Source organism: Sturnira hondurensis, unplaced genomic scaffold (assembly GCF_014824575.4).
Source record: "Sturnira hondurensis isolate 20B ecotype Veracruz unplaced genomic scaffold, ASM1482457v3 Scaffold0000880, whole genome shotgun sequence".
Taxonomy (NCBI): Eukaryota; Metazoa; Chordata; class Mammalia; order Chiroptera; family Phyllostomidae; genus Sturnira; species Sturnira hondurensis.
This window is the reverse complement of record NW_028073511.1, coordinates 2125143-2147629: the sequence shown is the minus strand read 5'-3', so window position 1 is coordinate 2147629 and position 22487 is coordinate 2125143. Positions and strand designations below refer to the sequence as shown.

Here is a 22487-nt window from a genome sequence, read left to right as displayed (position 1 = left end):
CTCTTTTAAACCCCTACTCTGAGTTTAAGTCATGCACAGCCAACTACTTGTGAAGCCTCTTCCCATGGCAGTCTCACAAAGGTAGGGTGTCCAAATGAATCTATCACCCTCCACCTCACTGGGTCCTCTGTGGATCTGTCCATCCTGGCTGAGAGACAGTATTACCATCCCCACAGGCATCCAACAAGGAACCCAGGAGCCACCTCAAACACCTCCATTCAACCTGATACTAAACCCTGTAGATTCTACTTCCCAAGTATCTCCAGAGTCCTCTTCCCATAGCCCTGCTTTAGTTTAGACTCTTCTTGCCTCTCACCTGGACCCCTGCAATGGCTGCAACTTGTTTACTCTGCACTGGTCTCCCCATGCTGGTCCAGTCTCCACAGAGAACCCTGAGTGAGCTAAGCAAAATGTATATCTTTCCATGCTTCCTTGTTTGAAATCCTTTGGTTACTCCCCCCATCCACCAGAATCCCTGAGCTCCTGAGAACAGCGTAGCCAGGTCTTGATGCTCATGTCCCTGCTCCTCTCCAGTGGTCTCCACAGGGAGCACTCTGTTTCTGTGCTGGTCCCCCTTCACTTTCCTTGCTTCCTGGCTAGACTAATACCTATGCTGTCTCTGAGCTGAGCCCTGCCAACACAGCAGAATGTCCTCTCTGACTCACCCTGTCTGGTCTTCATTCTATGATTTCACCTACTGCTAATCACCTGCATTTTCTCCCTCCCTCCCTTCCATCCTCTCCCTTCTTGCCTCTCCCTCCTTCCTTCCTTTCTTTTTCTTTATTTCCTCTCTTTCTTTCACTTCTAATGTAAAATTTTCAAACACATACAAAGTAGAGAGAGTAGTATAATAAACTTCCACTTACCCATCATCAACTTCAACAATGATCAACTCTTAGACAATCTCGTCTGATCTAGACATGAGATACCCCTGTGCATGTGTGTGCGCGTGCACACACACACACACACACACACACTGGGTTAGTCTGAAATCATTTCTAGGCATCACGTTATTTCATCCATTCATATTTTAGTATCTATGTGTAAAAGATAAAGACTACTTAAAAATGACTATAATATCATCAACATATCTTATAATTATTTAAAATCATCAATATTCACAGTGTTCAATTTTTAATTATCTTATAAATGTTACTTATAACAGGTAGTTTGCTCAAATCAGGGTCAAGATGACGTCTCATATGACAATTGATTGATATGTCTCTTTAAGTCCTCTTTAATGTATAGATTCTCCCTTTTAATTCTCTTCTAATTTTGCCTCTTGCAGAGGAAACCAATTTTTTTTGTCATACAGTTGCTTATCATGTTTGCATAGTATCTCAATATGCTCTCTGTCCCCATGCTTCCTATAAATCCTCCCACTGGATATTCTGTCTGCTTCTCACAGACGGGCATCACCTTTTACCTCTGTGTCCCTAGCATCTGGGACATTCCATACAGCAGGCATACAGCCAAAAGGTTTTGGGAGGAAGGAAAGATGAAAGAAGGAAAGATGGGGAAAGGAAGGACAGGGAATAGGCTGGAAGGATCAAGTGTGACTGGGCCAGTGTTTCTCATTCTAATCCATAGACCAGAATCACCCCTGGTGAACCTGTTAAAGAGATCCTCTTTAGTTCCTGAGCCTGTGAAAATTAGAACCTCTGAGTTGTGGGCCAGGAATCTACATTTCTAACATGCTGCACCTGTCTCTTTCTGTGGGTCTGAGTCACCCATCTAGGCAGAGAGGGGCCCCTTCAGTAAGTCTCCTGCCAAGTCCAGCACTCTGGGCCCAAGTCAGGCTTCCGTGATTCTAAAGAATGGGTGACCAGTTCAAGTCATCTGCATTTGAAAAAACAAAAACTCAGACCAAAACTTAGTACCTGACATTTCTACTGCAGTCAACTGTATTCATTTTTTAATGGGTTTGCCCCATCCAGGGGTGGGTTTCTTCAGCCCCCGGTTTCCAGTTTATTGGGGTGGATGATGTGAGCCACCTGGCTTAGAGCCCTTGGTAATTCCCACTGTCTGGTAGGCTACTGGTCAACTCCTTTTCTCAGTTGCCCCTCCTCAACCTCCCTAGATCACAGCCACAAATTTCTGAGTGACCAAAAAGCCAGGTCTGTCCCTCTCTCCCATCCTCCTCCTTCCTTTCCCTGCCTCAGGGCTGTGGGCTTTGTTTTTCTCCTTTAATCACTATTTGTTTGTTTATCTTTCTACTGGTTTTCAATCCCAGGGATAGTTCTCCTCACCAAGCCAATTTGAATTAATTTTTCAGAGACAATACCACAAGACAATGTATCAATTGCTGTATTAAAATCAAGATGTATTACATCTCTTTCATCCTTCTCATCCCTTAATTTCTTAGTTCTCTCAAAGGCACAATCAAGTGTGTCTGGCATAATTTGTTCGTTATAAACCCAGACTGCTCATTGCATGCACTGTGATTTTAGAAAGATTTTTGGCAGTGTTTTATTTCCATAATACTTTAAAAAATAATTGTATTTGATAATTGAATCTCATGTTTAAGGTAGACCTTTGGCCCAAGCTCCTTCACTGAGGCCTTCTTCCAGATTTCCTCTCTCTGACGTGTCCTCTGCCCTCTGGTTGTGGCCTAGTCATACCCACTGCCTGATGGGTAGGGCCAGCAGGGGATATGAGCTAAAGGATGCTTGGTCCAGTATGCAGTGGATGAGCTCAAAGGATAAGAATGGAAATGAAGAACAAGCACTCACAGGGTATGTAGGGGCTGCAGTAAGCATGATGGGAGTTAGGAGTTGAATTGTATCCCCTCAAAATTCATGTTTCAAACCCTAAACCCTAGTACCTATGAATGTGACCTTATTTGGAAATAGAATTGTTACAAATGTAATTAGCTAAGATGAGGTCATTAGGGTGGGCCCTAATCCAATATGACTGATGTCCTTAAGGAGAGAGGAAATTTGGACACAGAGCTGTGAACACTGAGAGAATGCCACATGAAGATGAAGACAGAGATGGGGCCAATGTACCTACAAGCCAAGGAACACCAAAGACTGCCAGCAAACCACTGAAAGCTAGGAGAGAGGCCCGGAACAGACTCTTCTTCAGAGTCTCCAGATGGAGTCAACCCAGCCGACTCCTTGACCTTGGACTTCCATCCTCCAGAATTGTGAGACAGTACATTTCTGTTGTTTAAGCCACACAATTTCTGGTACTCTGTTCTGACAGCCCTGAGAAGCTAATGCAAGGGGTAAGATGGTGGGTTCTGTAGTCAGAAAGGCCTGAATTTGAATCCTGGTTCTACATTTTATTAATCAAGTGATCTTGAAGAAGGTAATGTAGCCTCTTCCAGACCCTGTTGTCCCATCAGTGGATTGGGAGATGTAACAGATGCTGTTGCTGTCTTGCTTACAACCCCTAAGCCTATTCGACAGTTACCTGCACATGGACCCCCTACCTGCCAGGAGCAGGACCATTCTGTGTCTCTGTGTGATGGTGCTCTCTGGACAGTGGAAGTGCTGGGCTGGGGGAGGCAGGAAATGCCAAGGGCTTGATGTTCCCTGAAAACCACTCATGAGTGACAGAAGTACCCCAGATTTCTTTCCTCTGGGTGGGGGACAACCCTGAGTCTGGTTACATTTAGTTTTCCAGAGGACCCCTGTGGGCACCAGCCTTGGTTGCCGAAGCAGTGAGTCCTTCACATCATCTTTTATGGACTTCTCTCCTTTGCTGCCTGACTTCCCCATTCTCCATAGTAATTGCTGGATCACCTCCCTACTAAATTACTTGCTCCCAAATTTCTGCTTCAAGGTTTGCTTTGGAATGAATCCAAATAAAAAGGTGGTGCATAAAAGTGTTTAACACTATGGTGGCACATGGGAGGTACCCAACCCACTGTAGTGGGTCCCATGTGCCATGTGTATTGTGAAAACAATGTGGTGCTGGGCAGTGGAAGGTGCATACACGTGTACCTGCCAGGAAATACAGTGTGAACGGTGAGTCTCCATAGCCACGTGCACTGTGAGGTCTGCTGGTTTGCTCCTGTAGCATCCAGGAGGGAGGGGTAGCTGTGAATATGCAGACACTGGAACATGTCCTCAGGTTGTGTAGCCGGGATGACATGTTCAGATGTCAGTGGAGAGTGCAGACAATAGGAGTAGATGCAGTGTGTGCAAATGTAACTGTGCAGTGTGTAAGGGGAAGCTGGCCATCTTTTCCAGCCTCAACACTCAGACCTGAGTGTTGGGAAGCCTGCAGAGAGTGTGTCCTGGCTCAGTTAGAGCCAGGTTCATTTCCCTTGGCTGGCCTGCTGCCTGGAATTGCTTGGTGTATTGTCCCACTGCCTGCTGCTTGGGAGCTGGGAAACCCAGAAGCAGCCCTAAACACTGGGAAGTCTAACCAGATCAGTTGTTTTTCCCACTCCACACCCAGTGCCCCCTCTGTCTTTCTCCAGACTGCTGAGATCTGTCTGGCTTCTAGAGTGACTGGCCCCTGCAATGCATGCAGGGGACATGCTGCCTGCTTTGAAGAACAGTTTCCCAAGCAGAGAACACAGGTTGAGAGGGTTGGAAGGAGCCTCAGGTTGCATTTGAGTTGACCCATCATTGTACACACAAGAAAATGACTGTGCTATTTATTGTGGAGCAGTGTTGACATGTTAAGCTGTATGATTCTTTGTCATGGGAGCTGGTCTGTGCATTGTAGGGTGTTTAGCAACAACCCTGCCCTCTATCCATGAGATGCCAGCAGCACCTCCCCCTTTGAGTTGTAGCAGCAAAAAATGTCTCCAGGCATTGTCCAGTGTCTCCTGAAGGACAGAATTATCCCTGGTTGAGAATAATTGCTGTAGACAGAGCAACACATACATACACACACATGGACACACATAAGAAACATGTAGGAACAAAAATAGACAGGGCACTTGCTTATTAATCCCAGGTGGAGTTAGCTTGCATGGTAGTTGGGAACAGAGCTCTGTGGAGATATATATCCGGCTTCAAATTTCAATTCTCATTCACCAGCTTTGTGACCTTGGGTAAAAGATGAAAATCAAATCATACCATTCCCCTGCTTAAAACTCGGTTAGCTTCCCATTGATCTTAAAATTAAAGCCATACTCCTTACGATACTCTACCAGACTTAAGTCTCATTTATACCACTCCTGCTGTCACTCGCCTGTCGCAGCTATTTTGAGCTCCTTTCTGTTGCCTGAGTGTGCAAAGCTCCATTCCCACTGCAAGGCTTTTGCACTTGCTGTTCCCTCTGGCTAGACCACACTTCCTGCAGATGGCTGTGTGTCTGGCCTTCTTGTAGCTCAGATCTCAGCTCAAATGTTGCCTTCTCAGAAATACTTGCTCTAGACTAGACTTTGGGTGGTGAGCACACAATGCAAATACAGGTGATGTACTACAGAATGGTACACTTGAAACTCATATAATCATATGGACGCCAATAAATTTAATAAAAATATATCCACTTGTTTTTTAAAAAAGAAATGCCTCTCTGACCACCCTAGCTAAAGTTGCTATTCCTGCCAGATCACTGTCTGTAGCCTTGCCCTCTTCTTCATTGTATTTCTACACACTCCCATTTATTTATTTCATATTTGTTCACTGCCCATCTTTCCCACAATGTAAGCTCCATGAGAGCAGGACCTACAACAACACTGGACAACTAACATGCTTTCAGGGCTTTGTAGGGAAGATTAAATTAGATAATAATAATAATAATAATAGCAATAACAAAGCACTTAGCAAGCACATGCCTATAGTAAATAATCAATGGTAATTGCAATTTATTTTTTGATATGCAGTTTAAAGATTATTTGCCACTGTGGCTGCCCCCAACCATCTATTCTCTCCTTTGTATTTTGACAGTTCCATACTTTTGCAATAAAGAATTAAAAAACAAAACAACCCACATATTTCTACCAAGGGTGACCAACAGTCCCAGTTTGCCTGGGACTTTTCTGGCTTAGCACTGAAAGCTTTGCATCTTGGGAACCCCCCAGCTTTGGGCAAACTGGGATGGTGGATTACTCTATAGCTAGCTTCAAATATAAATTCTAATTAAGTTCAGTTGAGGTGTTGATTGGGAATTGAGTTAAATGAGAGACCAGACAAGGGATGGGATAACCTTTTGCTGGCCTGGTTTTGTGGCCAGGAGATGGCAGCTTGCTGACTGTGACAGAGGCATAGATGTGTTTCTGGCAGCTGAACACAGAGCACAGGGACTGTCTCTCAGTAGTTCTGATGATTCTGTGAGCTCTCTATATCCTCACTAAACTGTCCTCTATTTAAACTACCTGGACAGGGTTCTGTTATCTGCAACTAAGAGGTTCACCCAATACACACTGTAATTGTACAAGTCCTAAGCAAGGTCTACACAGCAGTAAAGAGCCTCTTCAGGGGTGCTTGAGATAAATCAATACCTGGACAATCTAGGGGATTGCTCATTACCAGTCCATTCACTTGATAAGACAAGTGCCTGTGTTTGTCATTTCAAATGCTCCTAAGATAGAGTCTACTGTGTTGTGGCAAAATGTATTTCCTGTCACAGTCTTCCTAATTCCTGGGCATCTGGGCCTGGGTACCAGCGGACTGGGATATCTATCATGCTGGATGCTGGGCATCACTGAGCCAGCCAGCGGGGTGGAGACACATTCATCAAGCTAGAAGTAAGCTTGTGAAACTGATCCCATACAGACAGTTCCCCTGGAAAAGAGCAGGTATGTTTTCCTGCTCAACAGGCCCAGAGGGTCTGTACATTTCGTGGAAGGTCAGGACAATCCCAGGTACCAGGATATATGGATTTGGTAAAAGGCACTCCAAGAGAGGGTTCAGTTCAGAAGGCAAGCAGGGCAGCCCTGGGGGATCTGCTCATAGACAATGGGTAGGAGCCTCAGGGGTTAGGCCAGAGAAATGAGTTCAGGTGGGGTCTGGTGGGCCTTGGGGCCAGCTGCCCACATTTAGGGTTTAGGGGAGGATTCAAGTCAGAGACGAAGATTAGGATTCCCTGAGGGACAATGTAGCATGTGTCATTAAATGAGCATGAATCCTTACAGAAAGGCAATGTCACTTTTTATGAACATGAGTTTGAGTTTACACACATAGTAGCATGCTATGGATCTGGTTCTGCATTTCACTTTATAAAATCTTAGCAATGATTTTTAAAGAAAAATTTGTTTTTAAATAAATTTATTTATTTATTTGTGTATAACATACTCTTACACGCAAAATTTTGTGTACAGCTCAATGAATTTTTATGACAGTTTTATTGAGATATAATTCACATTGTATTACATTCACAGTTTTAAAGTTTCAGTTTTTAATATATTCACAATGTGCAACCATTCCAACACTGTTTATTTCAGAACATTTTTATTATCCCCAAAGAAATGCTGAACCCATAAGTAATTACTCCCTGTTCTTCCCTGCTCTCTGCCCATGGCAACCACTAAACACTATCTGTCTCTGTGAACTTGCCTGTTCTGGACATTTCGTATAAATAGAATCATACAATATATGGTCCTTTGTGACTGGCTTCTTTCACTCAGAATGGTATTTTCAAAGTTCAACCGTGTTGTAACAAGTATGAGTACTTTCTTTTTATTGTGGAATAATATCCCATTGTGTCGATATGCCTCATTTTGCATATCCATTCATTAGTTTATAAACGTTTGGGATGTTCCCATATTTGAGCTATTATGAATGATACTACTATGAGCATCCATGTACAAGTTTTGGGGTGGGCATATGTTTTTAGTTTTCTTGAGTATATACCTAAGAGTGGAGTCTCTGGGTCATATGGTAACTCTGTGTTTAACATTTTGAGAAGTGCCAGTCTGTTTCCAAAGTGGCTGCACATTTTACATTCCCCCCAGAATTATATGAGGCTTCTGATTTCTCCAGATCTTAGCCAGCACTTGTTATTGTCAGTCTTTTTAATTATAACTGCCACCAGAAGGGCAGCAATGGAAGAATTGGGGAAGGTGACCAAGAACCAAGATGTACTGTTAGAGACCAACACATCCACGTGCTTGTGTCCCCAATTACCATGTATGTATTCCAAAGTTAGATGTTAAAGAAAGCTGATAGGAAAAAAACAGTTCACTTGAAATATGGTGTTGAAGGAGAGCTCTGTGGATACTCTATACTTCCAGAAAGATGAACAAGTGGGTCCTAGAGCAGATTAAGCCCATAACATCACTGGAGGTAAAAATGACAAACCAAAGTTGTTCCACTTTGGGCTCATCATGAAAAAAGTTCTTTGGAAAAGAAAATAATGCCTGGAAAAATAAAAGGCATCAGGAAAACAGGAAGAACAAATGTGAGATAAATTGACTGCATAAAAGAAGCCGTAGGCAGGAGTCTACAGGAGCTGAGCAGGGCTGTTGAGGACAGTCCATGTAGATACCACTCATTCACAGAGTGGCCAGGGGCTGACTCAATAGCTGTAACACAGACAAGTAGGAGTGAAGTGGTGTCTCACTGTGGTTCTGATTTACATTTCCCTAGTGACTAATGATGCTGTGTATCATTTCATGTGCTTATTTTATTGGCCATTTGTATGTCTTCCTTGGAAAACTGTCTATTCAAATGTTCATTGAATTTTGACATATATCAATTTAGCCCCATAACTATAGCCCAGATTATGCTGGAGAACATTTCTAGAACATGAGAAGACTCCCTTGTGCCCCATCCCAGTCAACCCTTTCCCCCAAGAGTGACTACTATTCTGACTTCTATTACCATAGACTAGTCTATTATTCCACGGCTGATGTCTGTAGATGAAATGATATGATGCCCAGAGCTGGCTTCAAAATAACCCAGTGTGTATATATCTCTGTATGTGTATGTGTTTAGATGTCGGAGTGTGTGTATAGATCAAATAAAATTGTCTGTGAGTTAATAAAGGTTGACTGGTTTTGCCTGATTTTAAACTTCATAGAAATGGAATACTATTGGAGGTACTCTTTTATGTCTGGTTTCTTTACTCAATACAATGCATGTGAAGTTCATCCACGATGTTATTTTTTCTTTGTTCTTTTTCATTATTATGTAGTATTCTATCCTATAAATATACTATAGTAAGTTTACTCATTCTATTACTGGTGTTGATCTGGGTTGTTTCTAGTTTTTGGCTATTACAAAGAAAATGTCAGCACCTTGAAAAGTCTGTCCATAGAGCTGGTCCCTCCAAGACTGTTGGTCAGCCACCAGGATGCCAGGTCTGGCTGGTTGCAGGAACTTAGTGAGAGGCACACCTGAGACCCCAGTGGTGGTCAGGATTGGACTGTGGTCCTCAGTCTGAGGAGGGTAATCCAATTCCAGGGCGGAATCTCAGGTGGTGTGATGGTGTCAAGGGCCTCAGCTGTGACTTGGGGGGGAAGTAATGGCAAAGCAGGCAGGGAGGGGTAGATGTGGGGGAGGTGAGGGGGAGGAAAGCACAAGGGGCTGCTCAGAGCTTCTGTGCTGGGCCAGGTGCTCAGGCTCCTCTGACTTCTTGTCAAAGCTCTTCCTTCTTCCCAGCCTGGCCCCAAAGAGCAGCCTGGTGGAGAGGAAGCCACCTTCACTCACCTCCAGAGGTGGATCAAAGAGGATAAAGGGCTCCTTTCCCCCAAAACTTTCATCAGGCAATGACTGCAGACAGCATGGAAGATCATGTCTCACACTCATGGACACACTGGGCACGTCCCACCGAACTGACTTCAAGGGCATGGGCCAGCACACTGCACAGCATCTGTAATGCAGCACCCTATGTGCAAATGAAAAGGACATGAACACAGAGATACAACTTCAGGGTGCACCTCAAAGGATAGAGTGGTTGCCTATGGTGGTGGTAGGGGGTGGGAGTAGGGAATGTGAATAGAGGGGGGCCCTGCATGGGCTGATGGCAAGTATGTTGTGATTGATTTGAGAAGGATGATGCCCTGCCTTTGCACCTGGATCTACACACAAAGAAACCAGGAAGGAAGGTGGGGGAAGGAGAGAAGAGGGAGGAAAAGGGAGGGTAGAAGGGGCAGGGGAGAGGGAGGGAAGGGAAAGGGAGGGGAGAGGGGAAGGAGGAAGGGAGAGAGAAAATGCCTCTGTTCTCTGGCTTGCTCAAGGACATTCAATGAGTTAGAGACAGATGGTCAGTCTACTGGTCAGACTTGAGCTATTGCCATTTCCCGGGAGTTTCTTGAGGGTCAGGGAGGCTGAGCAGGCCAGGTTCAATGGTCCAAGGAGAAAGGAATACATACTTCTCTCTTCTGTCCTAATCTAGCCCTCATCTGGGCTGGCCTGGGCTTTATTAGGTTTCCAGTTCATCAAGGTTATGGATGAGATTTCTCCTTATTCCTTTGGAGCTGGTTGAGATTGATGTAGTTTCAGGCAAAAGCCTCTCTGGACTTTTTTCCCCCCCTTTCTGGGGCTTATCCCTTTGAACATGTGGGTTGGACTCCATTCCCCAGAGAAATCCCAAAGTAGAAAGTTGTCCTGTGTACTCCAGTTTCCAGGCAAGAATGTGTTCTGGAGGGAAATAGCGTGTTGAGAAGCTTCCACCTCTTTCTCTCACTTGCCCCTCCCTCTCTGTGCCCCTGCCCTCAGCCCTCATCCCTGCCCCACCCCACCTCACCATCTCCCAGCAAGGTCACTGCTCAGGCCCCCTTCTATCCTTGAAGGTGGGGATGCTGGGGGCAGAGGATAGGGGATAGCACAGGTGTTTGGCCAGGGGCATAGACAGATTCTTGCTTACCTGAACATGTGCATAGCTGGAGCATTTGTCTTGCATGCCTATGAGTGAAGGTCCACTCCAAGGGAGTGGGCTCTGGTACCACAAAATGAGACATCAAACATGAGACACTGGGAAGTCTCCTACAGGCTGTAGTGCTTGGAACCCCTGCTAGGAACCCCCGCTAGGAACCCCCGAGTGGCAGAATGAGAGAACAGGAATCTGGTCTTGTGACCTTGAGTCTCTTAGCTGTCATTTAAGCCCTTTTCTGTAGAAGTGCAGTGTCAGTGCTGGGAGACAATGTAAGGTCATCTGGGCCAGACAACTCCCTCACTGTGCAGAAGGGGAGGGGAAAGGGAAGACAGTTCCCCAAGGTACACATCTGGTGCTGACGGAAACAGACCAGAAACTGAGTTCCTCAGTGTGTGTGCATCCTAAAATTACCTGACACTGCTTCATCTGGTTTAGGGGCTGGCATGTTTTGGGGGTGTGTGTGTTTCTATTTCACAACACAATCCTGGAGCCTGAGGTACCAGGTTCTGTTTAGTAAGAAAGCAAGTGAGGGAAAGAGAAGAAAAGGTGGGGGAAAAAGACCTCTTGGCAGAGACAGAAATTATAAGCTAGACTGGAAAAGATGAAGAGAGGAGGTGAGACACAGGCATGGAGAAAGCAAGGGAGAGATATGGAAGAGGGAGAAAGGAGGGGTGAAAGGTGACTTGCAGGTGTGGTGGGGCTCACAGCCCACAGTCATAGGGCATCCCTCTGGAGGGATTGCTCTCCTTCCTCCCACCCACACAGCTGTTGGTCCCTCAGAGTCTTTCTAAGCCTGAGAGAAGTCTAGGCAAGCCAGTGTTTGCCCTGGTCTGGGATCCCTTTTGGGCACCGAAGGAGACACAAAGAGAGCCTTATGTGGAAGCATGGTGTTAGCCCTGTGGCTTCAGCACCCCCGTGTGACATAGGGGGATTGGCAAGAGTGGTTTCCTGCCAGCCTGCTGAACAATGTCTAAGCCAGTTCACCCAAAAAAGGCAGAAGCAGAGAAACCATGAACGTTAATAGGGACATGAAGTGATCTTGCTGCTGTTGCCCTGGCTATCACCAACCTTGAGTCTGAGTAACACTGAGCTTCTCTGAGGCTGCTTGAGCTGGCTGGTGAAGGCTGACATGGTGGCCTAGGGACAGTGTCCTAGTAGACAAGGGCCAGATGTCTAGCCTTACAGATTCATCCCACCACTTAAGAGCACAGTGGACAAGGTACTTGAACCTCCCTGGCCTTGGCTCCCTTGTATATCAAAGTTAATAGTAACAACAACCTCATAGGTTTGCTGTTATTTAACAACATAACCCAGCACCATTCCCGTTTCATAGTCACTATTCAAACCATAGTTTTCCTCCATTTCTTTGTGAAAAGGCACCAAGGTTTCTAGACTCTGCCTTCTTAGACTCTTGTCTAAGTTTTTAGTTTTCTCATTTGATGGAAGGGTAAACCAAGGCAGTCAGTGGGGAAGTGACAGACAGTACTGGGTGGGCAAATCTTTCTTTGAAAAACATGTTTTCCTACTTGGAGAAAAGGGGGTGGTGCTGTCACCAACAACCTACCCGAAATTGGAAAGGGTCAAGAGCCCAAGGAAGAAAGCATCTCGAGGAGGGGTAATACTGCACAAACACCTGGGCAGGTCTGATAAGCAGCTGTCGCTGGGGCCACTCCACCTTGTACACTCACCCTGCCTGGAGCTACCATCACTCACTCCTTTCTTCTTGCTCACTCTCTCTGTCTGCATCCTGACTGTTAATTCCTGTGTCTCAAAGTGACATTAGTTAAACATCCTGAAGAACCAGGGATTCATCATGGGACAGGTGGAGATGTGAACTTGAGAGCCAATGGCAGCAAAGTGAAAATAAAAACTACACATGTGTGTAGAGCCCAGAGATGGCCCAGATCTTTAAGTAACCTGAGGGCTGAATGAGGTTTGTCATAACAATAGTTTTAGGGACAGTATCAGATGATTTGTGGAGAGGGAGGGAGCACGGTGATGGACAAAGATAAATAAATGATCTTCATAGTGACCTTGAGGAACAGAAAGATGCAGGTTCACTGTTCTGCTAGGGGACCAAGAGGAAAAGGGGCCACCAGGGTCACCTGTGCCCTGGAGGGCAGCTGAGCCCTTGTATAGCCTGGGAACACCAGGAACGCCTCCTCCTCTATCCCCCTCTTGAAATGTCCAGCATGAATTTTCTCATCAAGAGTTTATTTTAATAATTTGTTTTTAACATAAAAAGAAATGTTAGAGTTGGGAAGTCTTGCTGGCTATAATGAGATGTGATTTACGAAGCATTAAAGGGCACTCAGAGTATAGGCATGACTATGAGTCTATTCATGGATTCAGACCCAGGGCAGGCTTCGTGGACTGATTACAGATGCCCCGGGCGTGGTGTCAGCAGTAAGGTGACATGATGGGCCACCACACACCAGGCCCCTACCCATCAGCCATGGCCACATCTCCCCGCAGCCTTGGTGCTGGCCCTGAAGTCTCAGCATATCTTGGAAGCTCTGAGACATCTTTCAGGAAACCCACAGATCCTAAACTGGGTTGTCATTTTCTCTGTTGCCTCAGCCCACATACGGTTGGTCCATTGAGCCTCATCTGTGGGACTCCTCCAATCAACCCAGCATCCACCCTTCTTGCTCACTCTCCCACCCCTGGTGTCAGGCAGAGGATGGAACATTTGGAGTTAGGCAGATCTGGGTTTCAGTCCTGATCACCATGACCCTGACTTTGCACAGTCAGCCTCTCAGAGCCCCTGCTTCTCTCTGTAAAGCTTTCTCTCCCTGTCTGCACCCTCTTGGGCCTAGCGCAATGCCTGCCTTATTTGATGCTCCACAGATGCCAAGTGGATGCCCAAAAGTGTGCTTCCTCAGAGCACTGCAGAGACACATATGAATTCTGTGTTTTCTGAATGAAGGTGCTTGGCAGAGTTTAAATTGGCTTGCAGATGTTGGTTATATCATGCCAGCCTCCTCCTAGCATTCTGGTTGGCTCCCCATTTGAAAAGACTTTGTCTGTCTTCAGAAGTACCATGTGCCACACTCTCCAGGCCCCAGCAGCATTGCACCCTCCTCAGGCAGCCTGTGTAACTCTCTCGCCTGGCTGACACCTGCCTGTGCTCACTTCCTCAGAGTTTGGCATGTGCACTAAGACCGGCATCACCCAACCAAGTTCGAAGGCCCTCACAGAGCTGTTTGTTATCTGTCCTTGTTCTTGCTCAGTAGACACACTCCAGAGACAGGCAGGCTGGCCAGTGGGTCCTGGGTTAGGATTCCTTTCTAATCAGTCACTAGAAAGAAATCCTAATTAATAACCACACTGCAGCAGCATCGTAAGATACTGATTTGGGACTTGGGACACAGTCCAGGCATCAGCAGTGCACATGGGCCTGCACACATAAGCACACATGTGTGCACACTTGCGTGTGCCAACACACACTGGAGAAGGGATCATCTTTGTTTTCCTTTAAAACGCCACTGAGCTGTTTTCCAGTCCGGAGAGTCCCAGGTCCAAGTTGGGCGTGGTTCTCATGATATGAGGAAGTTCCTTATATATTCCAGGGCTCGTTGAGTGTCTTATGGCTGCTGCTCCATTGCTGAGGTGGGTATACAGAGCAAGGAGGAAAGGGACAAAGTTGTACTTGGCAGGAGAGGACACTGCTGAGCCCGGGAGGCACAAGGAGGAGAGTGGGGGCTCAGGGCCCCCAGCGTGAGGCTGTTTCCAAGGGCAGGGGGGCTGACATCTGGCAGCAGGTTTGGACCTTAGGTGAAAATACTCTTGTGCACACTCACACGCTCAAAGACCCCCATTTATATCACATACATACACACACACACACAACAGAGGCAGTAGGTATATAGTCTCCTAACACGCCTGCTCACAATTGTACAGTAGGCACTCCAGCTGGTTTCTCCTGTTAGGACAGCAGGAACAAGGAAGGAACGTGCTGGTGGAATGAAGGGCACAGAGACAGTTTGCTACCTCACGGAGCACTGATTGATTGGTGGGTTTGTTCAGTACTATTTACTATAGATAAACAATGTGCCAAACACTGAAGATAGGAATATGAATAAGATATACCACACCTCATAGCATGCATCCCTACAGTCATATCTTTTCAGGGGCAAATGTCCCCCTACATAGGCATATTTCAATGTATACTCACTTGCATCACAAATCCATTCACGGACAGCCTGAAGTGGGCAATAGACTCTGTTCTATCCTTCAGAAGAATAGCAAAATGGGAAGCTTATAGGTTTAATGGTTCTAGGTCCAATACTATTTCCCTGGTTACCTCTCCCAGGGCCAGGGGCCAAGTGTCAGATGAAATGACTTTTGAATGTCCATCTGGAAATCAAGAAGGAAAGGGAGGTGGTAATAACATTCCCTTTGTAAATGGCCTGTCTCTCCAACATTTGAGAAAATTTGGTGCTATTAAAATCAGTTTCACTCTAAAGGCCGTGAATGATGGAGGTGTGAAAGTCTGCAGCTGCACCCCAGGGCTTGCTGGGGGCCACAGCGTGCCTTTTGAGATAGGACTGCAACGCTCAGGAGGTCCCAGCTGGTTCCTCCAGCAATCAGGGGGTGACTCCCATCAAAGTATTTGCCGTTAGTCACATCCATCCTTCTTTCAGTGCTGCCATAGGCAGGACCCTTTGGGGTCCTCAGGTGAACTCAAGTAAACCGGAGACTAGACCCCACTGTTGGGAGTTTGCTCAGTGGACGAGCCAAGTAAAGCTCCTGGCTCTGGCCTCATTGAGGGGAGGGCCACACATGTATTCTAGTGAACGAGAGAGGAAAAATAGAGTTGGAAGAAGAGGAAATATTTGTGAAGTATGATTAGCATTTACATAAAATTTAAAGCACAATTACCACATGTGCATAAGAATATGCATGGATTTTCATTGTTGTGGTAAACCACTCCCCCAACAACACAGTTCAGGGCTAAGTTACCCTGGCATATTGACTATGAGTAATTACACCAGGCACACAACTTGATGCTACATCTTCATTCCACAAATCACTCTAAATAACAGACGTGCATCACAATGGGTCACCAGTCCTGCCACTTCTGTCATTCTGTGGTGACTGTTTTCGGCTCGTGCACAGTCAGCAAAGCACGCAGCTGTGTTGCTTCTCATAAACCTACATGATATTTTGCAAAAATGGATAATCTAGAGAGGAAATTGCCCAACAAAGGTAAAAGGACAGCAAAGAAACAAAAAGTTGATAATGCTGGAAGTGAAATCCTAGTGGAATAGTAAATGGAGTGATAGAGGAAACAGCTGACTGTAGTAATGCGGATACTGTGCCACTCAGGAGACACCAGGTATGTGGCCAGGAGAACTCAGTGAGGGACAATGAATCAACATTAATGAAGAGAGTGGTTGTAATGAAAAGGTTGCAGGTGTCCCAGAGGAACTGAAGGGGCCAACACTTCACATTAAAGAAACTCCTGGGGATACCTTATGTCACTGAAAGTGTTGATTGGTGAGGATCTCCAAGTGTTTGGTGCCCCTGCAGACGGAAGCAGCATAGGGAGCCGTGTGACAGGAAGGTGTAGGTGTGAGACTGAACTCCAGGGGGCCAGGGCTGACCTCTCCGAAGAACTTGAGACAAAGAAAACAGTGCCAGAAACAATTTATCTCTTGTTTTCCTTGGAGGCTAAAAGAAAAACTTCGATTTTTATTATCAGGATCCTGTTCCTACCCTCTTACCTGCTTGTCTCCCCACAGGCTGTTCACTTTCCCCACATCCTTCAGAACAGCCACCACCCAGAGAACACAGGGAGACCTGCAATCTGCCCTCTCTCACCACCTCTCATTCATCCTGGGCCTTCCTCTCATCATCTTCCTTTCAGTTCTAATTTAGTCTCTGGTGCCTCTCTTTTCCCCAGTGACAGAAGCAGATGAAAAACAGAAAGAAAACTTTCTGCAGAGCTAAGAGAGGAGCCAGGTGCTCTGGGGATGTCTCTCCTTCCTCAAAAGATGAGGTAGATTTTCCTAAATCTATTATTAACAAGATGAAAACAACCATTTCAAGAATTTATAACTCTCAGAAAATATTTCAGGTTGGGAAACGGTGGTGTGGAACTGTGGCGAGCCAGTTGTTTATTTTTTGGGAAGGCAGAGCTGCATAGACACATTGAGAAGATGGCAGATAATGTAAGTCCATCAGAGAAACAGAAACTTTCCTGTGAGAGGAAGGAGCATGGGTGGAAAAAGCAGTCATTTGATGGGATATAATGATAACATCACTACCATATACTGGAATAGCAGGTGTTGTGCTAAGTGCTTCGTAGTTAATCCACACAACCACCTGTGACGTAGGTCCTCCTATTAGTCCCATTTTACAGGTGAAGAAACAGGATGCAAGGCAATTTGCCTAAGTCCACGTAGTCAGACAGAGCCACCCACCTAACAAATGTCTGCATCTAGGAGAATGTGTGAATAGTCTGCTAGAGTCAGTGGTGCCTAAGTAATAAATTGACAGCATTTTTTATATGTCTGTCTCTTCATTAGTTGCTACCACTTACTTTTCCTAGACCCAGCAAAAGAGGAACTCACAACAGAGGGCTGGGCTGGACTTAGCATAGCTTCGTTCTGCAGCCAGCTCAGCCCTCCACTCTACCTGGGACCCTGGGCAAGACCCTTCTTGCCCCTGGGACCCGGGCTCCATGTCTGTCAAAGGGGATGGTGGGGCTAGCTGCCTTCACAAATCCATTGTAGTCCCACCATTCTGTTCTGTATTAGTCTGCTGACTCCATGGGATGAGGGCATCTTCATGTTGTAGCTGCTGTTTTTGACTTTTCCAAGGCTCTCCCTTTCTGGTTATTGTCCCCACATTGGCTCTGTTTTGCAGTGAAGAGAGCTGTGTAGGAATACCTAGCTGCCTGTCCCTTTAGGGTTTTCCCTTTTGGGATGTCTTTTCACACCTGCAGGTACTTGGGGGAGCAGATGAACGCCAGTTGTTTGGCTCTGATGAGACATCTTCCTTCCTCTCTATGGGTGGATGCCTTAAACAGAAAACCTGGGCGTTGATGCCTCTGGTCCACCCCAGGTGAGCTGCTAGGGGATGCCTGCACAGCAGTAATCCATCAGTGCTGCCGTGGGAGCCTTTCTTCCCAGATGCCAAGGCCAGAGGAAATATCTCCTTGCTGGAGCCTGTCCCTACCCAATGGAGAAGGCAAATTAATTGTGTGGCCTCAGGTGTCTCTCATCTCCTCTTGGGGCCTCAGTTTTCACATTTGTAAAATGAATAGATTGGGTCATCAGTCCCCTGAGATACACCCAGCTCCAATATTGTACGTTTATTTCATTGCTGTGCCTGTTTCAAGCCCTCCCAGTGCTCTCGTATCCCCATGTTTTGTGTGCGCATATCTGCTGCCGGAGATTTTAAGCTGCTTTGAACACCCCACTGAAGAGACATATCTCAGCCCAGTGGGCTGAATGATATTCTGTTGGAATAACTTATTATCAAAATATACTTAATATCAAAGTGTTATTTGTGAAATAGCATGGCCTGAGGAGGCAGAGGAACAAATGAGGTGCACATTGGTTAGAGCATAGGGAAGTGTGTCTTAACTGTGCTCGAGAAGGAAATCCAAGAGACAAGGTATTCAAGTTTCACACCCAGTGGATTCTTTTGTGTGTAATGTGCTTAAGTTAATAATTTCTAAAAATTGTGGCTGACGAGTCTAAGGGGCCTTTCAAATTTCATCAGGGAGCCCGTGGGGTTTCCCTAAAATTTGATTAGAAGGAGACCAATTTAAACATTAACTAATGTACGAGATGCAGTTATCTAATTAATTGTAGCAGGCCCATGAGGTAATATGGTGAGAGAAGTTTCTGGCAACTGATAGAGACCGAGTAAAGGACAGGAGAGTAAAGAATCACAGCAAAGAATCTGTGGCCTGTGTTCAGTGTGGGAGGTTCTCTTTCCAAATGGTGAGTCCCAGCCGTCCAGAGAACGATACCCTCAGAATCCAACCCCTCTGTGCCGATGGAATGGAAACAACCTTGAGATGACATGCAACTTATTTCCACTTATTCAAAATTCCTCAATAGCCTTTTAATCAAATTTAGTCTCTGTGTAAACCTGCCCAACAGGAAGAAGCACCTCGTGCACACAGTGCTGCTAAACTGCCAGATTGTATCTCCCAGTGTAAATAATAAATCCAGCTCTGAGTTACAGTATCTATCATGTACAAGGGACTTCACATGCATTTATCTATAATGTTTACAGTAAACCTACAAAGTGGGGATTAATATTTCAGTGCTGCCACAAACAGCCACGCAGACTGTGCAGTGCACAGCCCTGGGGCCACCGTTCACACATCAGAGAGTTTGTGGTGCACAGCCTGTCCTACTGTACAGCTTTCACCACAGTGTAAAAGATCTCTACAGTGCCCCATACTGTCCTAAGCATTACATATATGTTAGCTCATTGAATTCTCACACCAGCCATGTGAGTTGTTGAGTTCAAAATAAACTGTTTCATCACCCCACACTGCCACTTGGGAAATTATTATAATGCACCGTTACCTGGTCTCCAGGTCAGCCCCTCTGCCTGTGACTGCCATGCATTTGTCGGAATGTAGCTGTACTGAGTTCTTGAACCTGAGAAGCTGAGAGCTACGCCTCCGAGCATGGCGACCCACCAACACAGCCATTCTGGAATGCCCTCTTGGGTAGGCCAGGGATCCATCCTCTATAATGTTCACCATGTTCACCACTGCGCCATCGCCACTGTCACCAGTGCGCCACTGTCCCTTATTGAGGAAGCAGTATGTGTTCCACAATTTTATAGAACAAGCACAGAAACCATGGTGAAAGGTTACAAGTTAATCCCAAGTAGGAAGAAAATGGAGAAACAGTTTGACTACAACCCCATCCTAACACTCCCATCTGAGGTGACCAAGGAGGGTGAGAAGGCAGTCCTCAGATCATTTGATATTTAAAGATTGCTTGCTGGCTGGGCTTGGCACATTTCGTCACAGAAGAACAGACCCATGTGGTCCTTTTCAGGCTCCAGGTCCTAACTCCTCCTTTCATTCACATGCTGTGTGATATGTCTGGTGGGGACTGGGATGGGGCAGCAGACAGTCCCTTCAACAAAGAGGTACTCCTGTCCCAGGGATGAATAGTGAGGGCACCACTTACTCCTGTGCATGTGTGTGAGGTGGCTGCCCTTTCTCCTCTGTTACCCTGTGGGCCAATTGTCCATGTAACAGGCACCCCCTCTCCCTGTTCTCTATTTTCATGTATTCCCCACAGATTCCGAGAAGTATTGTTGTTGCTAAGGTAACTATACCCAGCTGGCTTGCTGCACATTTCTGAGTACAGATTGCATCCTGTCATCTTGTTCAAATGCCTGGGGCCAGCTTGATTTGGGAGATGGAGAGAGCAGGGGTGGTGTTTCAGTCAGATTGATCCACTTGTTCAGATTGGACACCTTCATGTCCCTCAGCCACTTGGGCTTTGTGGGTCTAAGCGGAACAGCTTAGTGTCTGTGGGACATTCCCTGCTTAATTTCCCAGATGCTCCTCCTTTTGCTGTATATTCCCAGGCCCCTCCCACATGTTAACCATCATCCTTAACCCAGGCAATTCTCCCAGAGGCCTCCTGCCCTTCCCTTGGGTCAGACCCAGGGCTAGATCTGAAGATTGTGTCTAAAGAACTGAAGCAGAAACAGGACACTTGGTTCTCTGGGCAAAACTCTGACTCCCCTAGCCCGAGATTTTGTCCCTTCACAGGACCATCAAAAATGGGGTGTGCATGATATAGAAGTTATTGTCTCTATCCCAAAATATTACAATTAGCCCTCAAAGATCCTTAATTTTCATTAAATCATTTCCAAGGTTTCTTGGTGCTATTTATATGAACTTTACTTGTTAAGGTGAATATTTTGTTATAGTTACCTTGCTGAATATTGTAGGTTTTTTTTTTTAAACTCACTCACTAGGACCTTAAACCATTGTGATCTTTATCCTAGTAATGTATTCAATTCCTAAGCACCCCTCAGAACCATGGCCGACCTCTTTTTTCTTGCCCTAAAGTGACTTGTTTGCACAGTCCCTTGCTGGCAGACTCTGGTGGAAACTCCGCACAGTGGCTTCAGAGCTGGCATTGCCTGTCCAAAGCTGTGTCCAGGGGCCCACAGATATGAGGTCTGTCTGGTAAAAGTCCAGCCATTGTTAACATAACGAGAATGGTTTGTGTGACATCTGTGTAACCTGGCAGCCAAGGAGAGTGGACTGGAATGCACATGGGTGAACAATGAAGACTTCACTGTACTAGTCAGTGGAGGTGGTAGACACCGTTGAGTAAGCATATGTACTGTGTAGCTGTCACATTCAAAATGACTGAGCAAGTAGAGCAGTCAACCTGCATCAGATTTTGTATTAAGGTTGAAAATTCCTCCACAGAAAATTATTCAGATGATTCAGAAGGCTACAGCTATCAGCAACTGGTGGTTGGCAGCTTCATCATGGCAATACATCATGCCTCATGCATGATGTCTCATGCATGATGTCTCATGTCCCACTCATGCATCATGTCTCATGCAGTTTTTTTGGCAAGTCATCAAATCACCCAGGTGACTCAGCTCCACTACAGCCCAGACTTGGTGCCCTGTGACTTCTGTCTTTTCCTCAAATTAGAATCACTTTTGAAAGGGAAGAAGTTTCAGACCATCAGTGAGATACAGGAAAATACTATGCAGCAGCCAATGGTGATTGGAACTGTGTGAGGTCCCATGATGTTTACCTTGAAGGGGACTGAGGTGTCATTGTCCTATGTACAATGTCTTTTGTATCTTGTATCTTCTTCAATAAATGTCTCTATTTTTCATATTACATGGCTGGATACCTTTGAGTCTGACCTCATACATACTTTAAAACCATTAGAAATGGATTGATTGTAGATGGGATATCCATACTCTTCTTTGCCTCAGTCTCACCATGTTGCATCATCTTTTTAAACTCTGACACATTGCTAAGTGGCCTGCTTGATCCACAAAGGCATTCTAGTTTGCATTCTCTGGGACAAGAGCTGATTGTCTTTGGTCAGTGGCAGTATCTCTAGGCTGTGCTGTTAACCTGTTCCTGCACTGAGCTGAGTAGACTCTTGTTCAATAGAGATCCATTTTTTGGAGCTGAGGTCTGAGACACAAGATATTACTCACAGGTAGGTCATAGAATAAAAGAGGCTCTGCTTTAAAGAGGAACAATTTCTCCTTCACTGTATGAACACTCTGAGATAGTTATAGGTGTCCTGACAAAAATCCAAGGGAAGAGTAATTGTTCTAGGGACTGCTTGGAGTTGAAGTTGGGGAGCAGTGCCGCTGAGGCCACTCCCAGGCCTGGGCCCCTCCAACTGGGCTGCTCATAAGGTGGGGGGAGAGAGGTGGGTGGAATGGCACAGCCAGATTGGGGCGGGGGGCGAAATGTCCAATATTCACAGAACTGGATTCAGCAAATCAATCTTTGGGAGCTGGAAGGATGAGACAGGAAAAGAAATATTAAAAGTAGTAGACAGCTACTTGAAGCTGGGTCCATGGATCTGTTCAAGGAATCTGTGAACTTGGTGGGGAAACAAAGAGTCACATCTTCAATTTGAATACCTCCCTACCAGTCTTAACATGGCTTCTTCTGTACAATATATCCTTGGTTATAGAAGTTCTGTTCAGCTAGTCTTCAGGCAGTTCTCAAGGGTGGTTGCTTTATAGTTTGGTGGGTCCATGGACAGTAT

General features: G+C 45.7%; 1 long non-coding RNA gene across 1 annotated transcript; it reads right to left on the bottom strand.

Moving 5' to 3' along the window:
* Positions 1-391: 391 nt before the first annotated feature.
* On the bottom strand, positions 392-21204 carry LOC118993497 (uncharacterized). Its single transcript, XR_005067865.1, has 4 exons — positions 21123-21204; positions 18430-18433; positions 5119-5124; positions 392-401 (listed from the first exon to the last, which is right to left on the bottom strand). It is a non-coding gene; the product is annotated as an uncharacterized LOC118993497 (long non-coding RNA).
* Between the last annotated feature and the right edge of the window lie 1283 nt (positions 21205-22487).